Source organism: Entelurus aequoreus, linkage group LG13, assembly GCF_033978785.1.
Source record: "Entelurus aequoreus isolate RoL-2023_Sb linkage group LG13, RoL_Eaeq_v1.1, whole genome shotgun sequence".
In the NCBI taxonomy this organism is placed as follows: domain Eukaryota; kingdom Metazoa; phylum Chordata; class Actinopteri; order Syngnathiformes; family Syngnathidae; genus Entelurus; species Entelurus aequoreus.
Window position 1 is genome coordinate 197,148 of NC_084743.1, and position 12,473 is coordinate 209,620.

Here is a 12,473-nt window from a genome sequence, read left to right on the forward strand (position 1 = left end):
AGACACTTAGAAAAAAAACGGAAAAAAAAAAAAAAAAAATTGGATTTTTTCTAAGTACAAAATCGAGAGAGGCTAAAAATCACCTCTTTTTCCTTCTCTCGATCAGACACTTAGAAAAAAAACGGAAAAAAAAAAAAAATAATTTTGGATTTTTTCTAAGTACAAAATCGAGAGAGGCTAAAAATCACCTCTTTTTCCTTCTCTTGATCAGACACTTAGAAAAAAAACTGAAAAAAAAAAAAAAATTTGATTTTTTCTAAGTACAAAATCGAGAGAGGCTAAAAATCACCTCTTTTTCCTTCTCTCGATCAGACACTTAGAAAAAAAACGGAAAAAAAAAAAAAAAAAATTTGGATTTTTTCTAAGTACAAAATCGAGAGAGGCTAAAAATCACCTCTTTTTCCTTCTCTCGATCAGACACTTAGAAAAAAAACGGAAAAAAAAAAAAAAAAAATTTGGATTTTTTCTAAGTACAAAATCGAGAGAGGCTAAAAATCACCTCTTTTTCCTTCTCTCGATCAGACACTTAGAAAAAAAACTGAAAAAAAAAAAATACAAATTTGGATTTTTTGTAAGTACAAAATCGAGAGAGGCTAAAAATCACCTCTTTTTACCTTCTCTCGATCAGACACTTAGAAAAAAAAACGGAAAAAAAAAAAAAAATTTGGATTTTTTGTAAGTACAAAATCGAGAGAGGCTAAAAATCACCTCATTTTACCTTCTCTCGATCAGACACTTAGAAAAAAAACTGAAAAAAAACAAAACAATTTGGATTTTTTTCTAAGTACAAAATCGAGAGAGGCTAAAAATCACCTCAATTTACCTTCTCTCGATCAGACACTTAGAAAAAAAACTGAAAAAAAACAAAAAAATTTGGATTTTTTTCTAAGTACAAAATCGAGAGAGGCTAAAAATCACCTCTTTTTTACCTTCTCTCGATCAGACACTTAGAAAAAAAACGGGAAAAAAAAAAATTGGATTTTTTCTAAGTACAAAATCGAGAGAGGCTAAAAATCACCTCATTTTACCTTCTCTCGATCAGACACTTAGAAAAAAAACTGAAAAAAAAATAAAAATTTGGATTTTTTCTAAGTACAAAATCGAGAGAGGCTAAAAATCACCTCTTTTTACCTTCTCTCGATCAGACACTTAGAAAAAAAACGGAAAAAAAAAAAAAAAAATTGGATTTTTTCTAAGTACAAAATCGAGAGAGGCTAAAAATCACCTCTTTTTACCTTCTCTCGATCAGACACTTAGAAAAAAAACGGAAAAAAAAAAAAAAAATTTGGATTTTTTCTAAGTACAAAATCGAGAGAGGCTAAAAATCACCTCATTTCACCTTCTCTCGATCAGACACTTAGAAAAAAAACTGAAAGAAAAAAAAAAAAAATTGGATTTTTTCTAAGTACAAAATCGAGAAAGGCTAAAAATCACCTCTTTTTACCTTCTCTCGATCAGACACTTAGAAAAAAAACGGAAAAAAAAAAATACAAATTTGGATTTTTTGTAAGTACAAAATCGAGAGAGGCTAAAAATCACCTCATTTTACCTTCTCTCGATCAGACACTTAGAAAAAAAACTGAAAAAAAAAATAAAACATTTGGATTTTTTCTAAGTACAAAATCGAGAGAGGCTAAAAATCACCTCTTTTTACCTTCTCTCGATCAGACACTTAGAAAAAAAACGGAAAAAAAAAAAAAAAATTTGGATTTTTTCTAAGTACAAAATCGAGAGAGGCTAAAAATCACCTCATTTTACCTTCTCTCGATCAGACACTTAGAAAAAAAACTGAAAAAAAAAAATAAAAATTTGGATTTTTTCTAAGTACAAAATCGAGAGAGGCTAAAAATCACCTCTTTTTACCTTCTCTCGATCAGACACTTAGAAAAAAAACGGAAAAAAAAAAAAAAAAAATTGGATTTTTTCTAAGTACAAAATCGAGAGAGGCTAAAAATCACCTCTTTTTACCTTCTCTCGATCAGAAACTTAGAAAAAAAACGGAAAAAAAAAAAAAAAAAAATTGGATTTTTTCTAAGTACAAAATCGAGAGTGGCTAAAAATCACCTCTTTTTCCTTCTCTCGATCAGACACTTAGAAAAAAAACTGAAAAAAAAAAAAAAAAAATTGGATTTTTTCTAAGTACAAAATCGAGAGAGGCTAAAAATCACCTCTTTTTCCTTCTCTCGATCAGACACTTAGAAAAAAAAATGAAAAAAAAAAAAAAAATTGGATTTTTTCTAAGTACAAAATCGAGAGAGGCTAAAAATCACCTCTTTTTCCTTCTCTCGATCAGACACTTAGAAAAAAAAAAGAAAAAAAAAAAAAAAAATTGGATTTTTTCTAAGTACAAAATCGAGAGTGGCTAAAAATCACCTCTTTTTCCTTCTCTCGATCAGACACTTAGAAAAAAACGGAAAAAAAAAAAAAAAAAAAATTGGATTTTTTCTAAGTACAAAATCGAGAGTGGCTAAAAATCACCTCTTTTTCCTTCTCTCGATCAGACACTTATAAAAAAAAATGAAAAAAAAAAAAAAAAATTGGATTTTTTCTAAGTACAAAATCAAGAGAGGCTAAAAATCACCTCTTTTTCCTTCTCTCGATCAGACACTTAGAAAAAAAACGGAAAAAAAAAATAAATAAATTTGGATTTTTTCTAAGTACAAAATCGAGAGAGGCTAAAAATCACCTCTTTTTCCTTCTCTCGATCAGACACTTAGAAAAAAAACTGAAAAAAAAAAAAAAAAATTTTTGATTTTTTCTAAGTACAAAATCGAGAGAGGCTAAAAATCACCTCTTTTTCCTTCTCTCGATCAGACACTTAGAAAAAAAACGGAAAAATAAAAATAAAAATTTGGATTTTTTCTAAGTACAAAATCGAGAGAGGCTAAAAATCACCTCTTTTTCCTTCTCTCGATCAGACACTTAGAAAAAAATAAAAATAAAAAAAATAAAAAAATTGGATTTTTTCTAAGTACAAAATCGAGAGAGGCTAAAAATCACCTCTTTTTCCTTCTCTCGATCAGACACTTAGAAAAAAAACGGAAAAAAAAAAATACAAATTTGGATTTTTTGTAAGTACAAAATCGAGAGAGGCTAAAAATCACCTCATTTTACCTTCTCTCGATCAGACACTTAGAAAAAAAACTGAAAAAAAAAATAAAACATTTGGATTTTTTCTAAGTACAAAATCGAGAGAGGCTAAAAATCACCTCTTTTTACCTTCTCTCGATCAGACACTTAGAAAAAAAACGGAAAAAAAAAAAAAAAATTTGGATTTTTTCTAAGTACAAAATCGAGAGAGGCTAAAAATCACCTCATTTTACCTTCTCTCGATCAGACACTTAGAAAAAAAACTGAAAAAAAAAAATAAAAATTTGGATTTTTTCTAAGTACAAAATCGAGAGAGGCTAAAAATCACCTCTTTTTACCTTCTCTCGATCAGACACTTAGAAAAAAAACGGAAAAAAAAAAAAAAAATATGGATTTTTTCTAAGTACAAAATCGAGAGAGGCTAAAAATCACCTCTTTTTACCTTCTCTCGATCAGAAACTTAGAAAAAAAACGGAAAAAAAAAAAAAAAAAATTTGGATTTTTTCTAAGTACAAAATCGATAGTGGCTAAAAATCACCTCTTTTTCCTTCTCTCGACAGACACTTAGAAAAAAAACTGAAAAAAAAAATAAAACATTTGGATTTTTTCTAAGTACAAAATCGAGAGAGGCTAAAAATCACCTCTTTTTACCTTCTCTCGATCAGACACTTAGAAAAAAAACGGAAAAAAAAAAAAAAAATTTGGATTTTTTCTAAGTACAAAATCGAGAGTGGCTAAAAATCACCTCTTTTTCCTTCTCTCGATCAGACACTTAGAAAAAAACGGAAAAAAAAAAAAAAAAAAAAATTGGATTTTTTCTAAGTACAAAATCGAGAGTGGCTAAAAATCACCTCTTTTTCCTTCTCTCGATCAGACACTTATAAAAAAAAAATGAAAAAAAAAAAAAAAAAATTGGATTTTTTCTAAGTACAAAATCAAGAGAGGCTAAAAATCACCTCTTTTTCCTTCTCTCGATCAGACACTTAGAAAAAAAACGGAAAAAAAAAATAAATAAATTTGGATTTTTTCTAAGTACAAAATCGAGAGAGGCTAAAAATCACCTCTTTTTACCTTCTCTCGATCAGAAACTTAGAAAAAAAACGGAAAAAAAAAAAAAAAAAATTTGGATTTTTTCTAAGTACAAAATCGATAGTGGCTAAAAATCACCTCTTTTTCCTTCTCTCGACAGACACTTAGAAAAAAAACTGAAAAAAAAAAAAAAAAATTTGGATTTTTTCTAAGTACAAAATCGAGAGAGGCTAAAAATCACCTCTTTTTCCTTCTCTCGATCAGACACTTAGAAAAAAAATGAAAAAAAAAAAAAAAAATTGGATTTTTTCTAAGTACAAAATCGAGAGTGGCTAAAAATCACCTCTTTTTCCTTCTCTCGATCAGACACTTAGAAAAAAACGGAAAAAAAAAAAAAAAAAAATTGGATTTTTTCTAAGTACAAAATCGAGAGTGGCTAAAAATCACCTCTTTTTCCTTCTCTCGATCAGACACTTATAAAAAAAAATGAAAAAAAAAAAAAAAAAATTGGATTTTTTCTAAGTACAAAATCAAGAGAGGCTAAAAATCACCTCTTTTTCCTTCTCTCGATCAGACACTTAGAAAAAAAACGGAAAAAAAAAATAAATAAATTTGGATTTTTTCTAAGTACAAAATCGAGAGAGGCTAAAAATCACCTCTTTTTCCTTCTCTCGATCAGACACTTAGAAAAAAAACTGAAAAAAAAAAAAAAAAATTTTTGATTTTTTCTAAGTACAAAATCGAGAGAGGCTAAAAATCACCTCTTTTTCCTTCTCTCGATCAGACACTTAGAAAAAAAACGGAAAAAAAAAAATAAAAATTTGGATTTTTTCTAAGTACAAAATCGAGAGAGGCTAAAAATCACCTCTTTTTCCTTCTCTCGATCAGACACTTAGAAAAAAAAAAAAAAAAAAAAAATTGGATTTTTTCTAAGTACAAAATCAAGAGAGGCTAAAAATCACCTCTTTTTCCTTCTCTCGATCAGACACTTAGAAAAAAAACGGAAAAAAAAAAAAAAAAATTTGGATTTTTTCTAAGTACAAAATCGAGAGTGGCTAAAAATCACCTCATTTTCCTTCTCTCGATCAGACACTTAGAAAAAAAACTGAAAAAAAAAAAAAAATTTGGATTTTTTCTAAGTACAAAATCGAGAGAGGCTAAAAATCACCTCTTTTTCCTTCTCTCGATCAGACACTTAGAAAAAAAACTGAAAAAAAATTTAAAAAAATGTGGATTTTTTCTAAGTACAAAATCGAGAGAGGCTAAAAATCACCTCTTTTTCCTTCTCTCGATCAGACACTTAGAAAAAAAACTGAAAAAAAAATAAAAAATTTGGATTTTTTCTAAGTACAAAATCGAGAGAGGCTAAAAATCACCTCTTTTTCCTTCTCTCGATCAGACACTTAGAAAAAAAACGGAAAAAAAAAAAAAAAAAATTGGATTTTTTCTAAGTACAAAATCGAGAGAGGCTAAAAATCACCTCTTTTTCCTTCTCTCGATCAGACACTTAGAAAAAAAACGGAAAAAAAAAAAAAATAATTTTGGATTTTTTCTAAGTACAAAATCGAGAGAGGCTAAAAATCACCTCTTTTTCCTTCTCTTGATCAGACACTTAGAAAAAAAACTGAAAAAAAAAAAAAAAATTGATTTTTTCTAAGTACAAAATCGAGAGAGGCTAAAAATCACCTCTTTTTCCTTCTCTCGATCAGACACTTAGAAAAAAAACGGAAAAAAAAAAAAAAAAAAATTTGGATTTTTTCTAAGTACAAAATCGAGAGAGGCTAAAAATCACCTCTTTTTCCTTCTCTCGATCAGACACTTAGAAAAAAAACGGAAAAAAAAAAAAAAAAAATTTGGATTTTTTCTAAGTACAAAATCGAGAGAGGCTAAAAATCACCTCTTTTTCCTTCTCTCGATCAGACACTTAGAAAAAAAACTGAAAAAAAAAAATACAAATTTGGATTTTTTGTAAGTACAAAATCGAGAGAGGCTAAAAATCACCTCATTTTACCTTCTCTCGATCAGACACTTAGAAAAAAAACTGAAAAAAAAAAAAAAAAATTGGATTTTTTCTAAGTACAAAATCGAGAGAGGCTAAAAATCACCTCTTTTTACCTTCTCTCGATCAGACACTTAGAAAAAAAAAACGGAAAAAAAAAAAAAAAATTGGATTTTTTGTAAGTACAAAATCGAGAGAGGCTAAAAATCACCTCATTTTACCTTCTCTCGATCAGACACTTAGAAAAAAAACTGAAAAAAAACAAAACAATTTGGATTTTTTTCTAAGTACAAAATCGAGAGAGGCTAAAAATCACCTCAATTTACCTTCTCTCGATCAGACACTTAGAAAAAAAACTGAAAAAAAACAAAAAAAATTGGATTTTTTTCTAAGTACAAAATCGAGAGAGGCTAAAAATCACCTCTTTTTTACCTTCTCTCGATCAGACACTTAGAAAAAAAACGGGAAAAAAAAAAAAAATTGGATTTTTTCTAAGTACAAAATCGAGAGAGGCTAAAAATCACCTCATTTTACCTTCTCTCGATCAGACACTTAGAAAAAAAACTGAAAAAAAAATAAAAATTTGGATTTTTTCTAAGTACAAAATCGAGAGAGGCTAAAAATCACCTCTTTTTACCTTCTCTCGATCAGACACTTAGAAAAAAAACGGAAAAAAAAAAAAAAAAATTTGGATTTTTTCTAAGTACAAAATCGAGAGAGGCTAAAAATCACCTCTTTTTACCTTCTCTCGATCAGACACTTAGAAAAAAAACGGAAAAAAAAAAAAAAAAATTTGGATTTTTTCTAAGTACAAAATCGAGAGAGGCTAAAAATCACCTCATTTTACCTTCTCTCGATCAGACACTTAGAAAAAAAACTGAAAGAAAAAAAAAAAAAATTGGATTTTTTCTAAGTACAAAATCGAGAAAGGCTAAAAATCACCTCTTTTTACCTTCTCTCGATCAGACACTTAGAAAAAAAACGGAAAAAAAAAAATACAAATTTGGATTTTTTGTAAGTACAAAATCGAGAGAGGCTAAAAATCACCTCATTTTACCTTCTCTCGATCAGACACTTAGAAAAAAAACTGAAAAAAAAAATAAAACATTTGGATTTTTTCTAAGTACAAAATCGAGAGAGGCTAAAAATCACCTCTTTTTACCTTCTCTCGATCAGACACTTAGAAAAAAAACGGAAAAAAAAAAAAAAAATTTGGATTTTTTCTAAGTACAAAATCGAGAGAGGCTAAAAATCACCTCATTTTACCTTCTCTCGATCAGACACTTAGAAAAAAAACTGAAAAAAAAAAATAAAAATTTGGATTTTTTCTAAGTACAAAATCGAGAGAGGCTAAAAATCACCTCTTTTTACCTTCTCTCGATCAGACACTTAGAAAAAAAACGGAAAAAAAAAAAAAAAAAAAAGGATTTTTTCTAAGTACAAAATCGAGAGAGGCTAAAAATCACCTCTTTTTACCTTCTCTCGATCAGAAACTTAGAAAAAAAACGGAAAAAAAAAAAAAAAAAATTTGGATTTTTTCTAAGTACAAAATCGATAGTGGCTAAAAATCACCTCTTTTTCCTTCTCTCGACAGACACTTAGAAAAAAAACTGAAAAAAAAAATAAAACATTTGGATTTTTTCTAAGTACAAAATCGAGAGAGGCTAAAAATCACCTCTTTTTACCTTCTCTCGATCAGACACTTAGAAAAAAAACGGAAAAAAAAAAAAAAAAATTGGATTTTTTCTAAGTACAAAATCGAGAGTGGCTAAAAATCACCTCTTTTTCCTTCTCTCGATCAGACACTTAGAAAAAAACGGAAAAAAAAAAAAAAAAAAAAAATTGGATTTTTTCTAAGTACAAAATCGAGAGTGGCTAAAAATCACCTCTTTTTCCTTCTCTCGATCAGACACTTATAAAAAAAAAATGAAAAAAAAAAAAAAAAAATTGGATTTTTTCTAAGTACAAAATCAAGAGAGGCTAAAAATCACCTCTTTTTCCTTCTCTCGATCAGACACTTAGAAAAAAAACGGAAAAAAAAAATAAATAAATTTGGATTTTTTCTAAGTACAAAATCGAGAGAGGCTAAAAATCACCTCTTTTTACCTTCTCTCGATCAGAAACTTAGAAAAAAAACGGAAAAAAAAAAAAAAAAAATTTGGATTTTTTCTAAGTACAAAATCGATAGTGGCTAAAAATCACCTCTTTTTCCTTCTCTCGACAGACACTTAGAAAAAAAACTGAAAAAAAAAAAAAAAAATTTGGATTTTTTCTAAGTACAAAATCGAGAGAGGCTAAAAATCACCTCTTTTTCCTTCTCTCGATCAGACACTTAGAAAAAAAAATGAAAAAAAAAAAAAAAAATTGGATTTTTTCTAAGTACAAAATCGAGAGTGGCTAAAAATCACCTCTTTTTCCTTCTCTCGATCAGACACTTAGAAAAAAACGGAAAAAAAAAAAAAAAAAAATTGGATTTTTTCTAAGTACAAAATCGAGAGTGGCTAAAAATCACCTCTTTTTCCTTCTCTCGATCAGACACTTATAAAAAAAAATGAAAAAAAAAAAAAAAAAAATTGGATTTTTTCTAAGTACAAAATCAAGAGAGGCTAAAAATCACCTCTTTTTCCTTCTCTCGATCAGACACTTAGAAAAAAAACGGAAAAAAAAAATAAATAAATTTGGATTTTTTCTAAGTACAAAATCGAGAGAGGCTAAAAATCACCTCTTTTTCCTTCTCTCGATCAGACACTTAGAAAAAAAACTGAAAAAAAAAAAAAAAATTTTTTGATTTTTTCTAAGTACAAAATCGAGAGAGGCTAAAAATCACCTCTTTTTCCTTCTCTCGATCAGACACTTAGAAAAAAAACGGAAAAAAAAAAATAAAAATTTGGATTTTTTCTAAGTACAAAATCGAGAGAGGCTAAAAATCACCTCTTTTTCCTTCTCTCGATCAGACACTTAGAAAAAAAAAAAAAAAAAAAAAAATTGGATTTTTTCTAAGTACAAAATCAAGAGAGGCTAAAAATCACCTCTTTTTCCTTCTCTCGATCAGACACTTAGAAAAAAAACGGAAAAAAAAAAAAAAAAATTTGGATTTTTTCTAAGTACAAAATCGAGAGTGGCTAAAAATCACCTCATTTTCCTTCTCTCGATCAGACACTTAGAAAAAAAACTGAAAAAAAAAAAAAAATTTGGATTTTTTCTAAGTACAAAATCGAGAGAGGCTAAAAATCACCTCTTTTTACCTTCTCTCGATCAGACACTTAGAAAAAAAACGGAAAAAAAAAAAAAAAAAATTTGGATTTTTTCTAAGTACAAAATCGAGAGAGGCTAAAAATCACCTCATTTCACCTTCTCTCGATCAGACACTTAGAAAAAAAACTGAAAGAAAAAAAAAAAAAATTGGATTTTTTCTAAGTACAAAATCGAGAAAGGCTAAAAATCACCTCTTTTTACCTTCTCTCGATCAGACACTTAGAAAAAAAACGGAAAAAAAAAAATACAAATTTGGATTTTTTGTAAGTACAAAATCGAGAGAGGCTAAAAATCACCTCATTTTACCTTCTCTCGATCAGACACTTAGAAAAAAAACTGAAAAAAAAAATAAAACATTTGGATTTTTTCTAAGTACAAAATCGAGAGAGGCTAAAAATCACCTCTTTTTACCTTCTCTCGATCAGACACTTAGAAAAAAAACGGAAAAAAAAAAAAAAAATGTGGATTTTTTCTAAGTACAAAATCGAGAGAGGCTAAAAATCACCTCTTTTTCCTTCTCTCGATCAGACACTTAGAAAAAAAACTGAAAAAAAAATAAAAAATTTGGATTTTTTCTAAGTACAAAATCGAGAGAGGCTAAAAATCACCTCTTTTTCCTTCTCTCGATCAGACACTTAGAAAAAAAACGGAAAAAAAAAAAAAAAAAATTGGATTTTTTCTAAGTACAAAATCGAGAGAGGCTAAAAATCACCTCTTTTTCCTTCTCTCGATCAGACACTTAGAAAAAAAACGGAAAAAAAAAAAAAATAATTTTGGATTTTTTCTAAGTACAAAATCGAGAGAGGCTAAAAATCACCTCTTTTTCCTTCTCTTGATCAGACACTTAGAAAAAAAACTGAAAAAAAAAAAAAAAATTGATTTTTTCTAAGTACAAAATCGAGAGAGGCTAAAAATCACCTCTTTTTCCTTCTCTCGATCAGACACTTAGAAAAAAAACGGAAAAAAAAAAATACAAATTTGGATTTTTTGTAAGTACAAAATCGAGAGAGGCTAAAAATCACCTCATTTTACCTTCTCTCGATCAGACACTTAGAAAAAAAACTGAAAAAAAAAATAAAACATTTGGATTTTTTCTAAGTACAAAATCGAGAGAGGCTAAAAATCACCTCTTTTTACCTTCTCTCGATCAGACACTTAGAAAAAAAACGGAAAAAAAAAAAAAAAATTTGGATTTTTTCTAAGTACAAAATCGAGAGAGGCTAAAAATCACCTCATTTTACCTTCTCTCGATCAGACACTTAGAAAAAAAACTGAAAAAAAAAAATAAAAATTTGGATTTTTTCTAAGTACAAAATCGAGAGAGGCTAAAAATCACCTCTTTTTCCTTCTCTCGACAGACACTTAGAAAAAAAACTGAAAAAAAAAATAAAACATTTGGATTTTTTCTAAGTACAAAATCGAGAGAGGCTAAAAATCACCTCTTTTTCCTTCTCTCGATCAGACACTTAGAAAAAAAAACGGAAAAAAAAAAAAAAAAATTTGGATTTTTTCTAAGTACAAAATCGATAGTGGCTAAAAATCACCTCTTTTTCCTTCTCTCGATCAGACACTTAGAAAAAAAACTGAAAAAAAAAAAAAAAATTTGGATTTTTTCTAAGTACAAAATCGAGAGAGGCTAAAAATCACCTCTTTTTCCTTCTCTCGATCAGACACTTAGAAAAAAAAAAGAAAAAAAAAAAAAAAAATTGGATTTTTTCTAAGTACAAAATCGAGAGTGGCTAAAAATCACCTCTTTTTCCTTCTCTCGATCAGACACTTAGAAAAAAACGGAAAAAAAAAAAAAAATTGGATTTTTTCTAAGTACAAAATCGAGAGTGGCTAAAAATCACCTCTTTTTCCTTCTCTCGATCAGACACTTATAAAAAAAAATGAAAAAAAAAAAAAAAAAATTGGATTTTTTCTAAGTACAAAATCAAGAGAGGCTAAAAATCACCTCTTTTTCCTTCTCTCGATCAGACACTTAGAAAAAAAACGGAAAAAAAAAATAAATAAATTTGGATTTTTTCTAAGTACAAAATCGAGAGAGGCTAAAAATCACCTCTTTTTCCTTCTCTCGATCAGACACTTAGAAAAAAAACTGAAAAAAAAAAAAAAAATTTTTTGATTTTTTCTAAGTACAAAATCGAGAGAGGCTAAAAATCACCTCTTTTTCCTTCTCTCGATCAGACACTTAGAAAAAAAACGGAAAAAAAAAAATAAAAATTTGGATTTTTTCTAAGTACAAAATCGAGAGAGGCTAAAAATCACCTCTTTTTCCTTCTCTCGATCAGACACTTAGAAAAAAAAAATAAAAAAAAAAATTGGATTTTTTCTAAGTACAAAATCAAGAGAGGCTAAAAATCACCTCTTTTTCCTTCTCTCGATCAGACACTTAGAAAAAAAACGGAAAAAAAAAAAAAAAAATTTGGATTTTTTCTAAGTACAAAATCGAGAGTGGCTAAAAATCACCTCATTTTCCTTCTCTCGATCAGACACTTAGAAAAAAAACTGAAAAAAAAAAAAAAATTTGGATTTTTTCTAAGTACAAAATCGAGAGAGGCTAAAAATCACCTCTTTTTCCTTCTCTCGATCAGACACTTAGAAAAAAAACTGAAAAAAAATTAAAAAAAATGTGGATTTTTTCTAAGTACAAAATCGAGAGAGGCTAAAAATCACCTCTTTTTCCTTCTCTCGATCAGACACTTAGAAAAAAAACTGAAAAAAAAATAAAAAATTTGGATTTTTTCTAAGTACAAAATCGAGAGAGGCTAAAAATCACCTCTTTTTCCTTCTCTCGATCAGACACTTAGAAAAAAAACGGAAAAAAAAAAAAAAAAAATTGGATTTTTTCTAAGTACAAAATCGAGAGAGGCTAAAAATCACCTCTTTTTCCTTCTCTCGATCAGACACTTAGAAAAAAAACGGAAAAAAAAAAAAAATAATTTTGGATTTTTTCTAAGTACAAAATCGAGAGAGGCTAAAAATCACCTCTTTTTCCTTCTCTTGATCAGACACTTAGAAAAAAAACTGAAAAAAAAAAAAAAAATTTGATTTTTTCTAAGTACAAAATCGAGAGAGGCTAAAAATCACCTCTTTTTCC